A 750-nucleotide genomic window follows, 5' to 3' on the forward strand; every position below is an offset into this window, starting at 1 on the left:
AAGCATGTCAGAAGGACACTTTCTGATTAATTGTTTGTATCTTTCCCAAGCTTCATAGAGGGATTCTCCTTCCTTCTGTCTGAAGGTTTGGACTTCCACTCTAAGCTTACTCAATTTTTGAGGTGGAAAGAACTTTGCCAAGAAGGCATTGACTAGCTTTTCCCAAGAGTCCAGGCTTTCTTTAGGTTGAGAGTCCAACCATGTTCTAGCTCTGTCTCTTACAGCAAAAGGGAATAGCATAAGTCTGTAGACCTCAGGGTCAACCCCATTAGTCTTGACTGTGTCACAGATTTGCAAGAATTCAGCTAAAAACTGATGAGGATCTTCCAATGGAAGTCCATGGAACTTGCAATTCTGTTGCATTAGAGAAACTAATTGAGGCTTAAGCTCAAAGTTGTTTGCTCTAATGGCAGTGATAGAGATGCTTCTCCCATAGAAGTCGGGAGTAGGTGCAGTAAAGTCACCCAGCACCTTCCTTGCATTATTGGCATTGTTGTTTTCGGCTGCCATAGGTTCTTCTTCTTTGAAGAATTCGGTTAGGTCCTCTACAGAGAGTTGTGCCTTAGCTTCTCTTAGTTTTCGCTTCAAGGTCCTTTCAGGTTCAGGGTCAGCTTCAACAAGAATGCTTTTGTCTTTGCTCCTGCTCATAAGAAAGAGAAGAGAACAAGAAAATGTGGAATCCTCTATGTCACAGTATAGAGATTGGTGGACGAAATTGTGATTCCTATTTTGTGCCTTTTGGTATCATTG

The 750-nt window shown here is 41.9% G+C and overlaps 1 non-coding gene across 1 annotated transcript; it reads left to right on the top strand.

Moving 5' to 3' along the window:
- LOC112718895 (small nucleolar RNA R71) lies at nt 1–108 on the top strand. Its single transcript, XR_003161221.1, has one exon. It is a non-coding gene; the product is annotated as a small nucleolar RNA R71 (small nucleolar RNA).
- The last annotated feature ends 642 nt before the right edge of the window (nt 109–750 follow it).

The sequence above is a fragment of the Arachis hypogaea genome, chromosome 10 (genome assembly GCF_003086295.3).
Source record: "Arachis hypogaea cultivar Tifrunner chromosome 10, arahy.Tifrunner.gnm2.J5K5, whole genome shotgun sequence".
NCBI classification, from domain to species: Eukaryota; Viridiplantae; Streptophyta; class Magnoliopsida; order Fabales; family Fabaceae; genus Arachis; species Arachis hypogaea.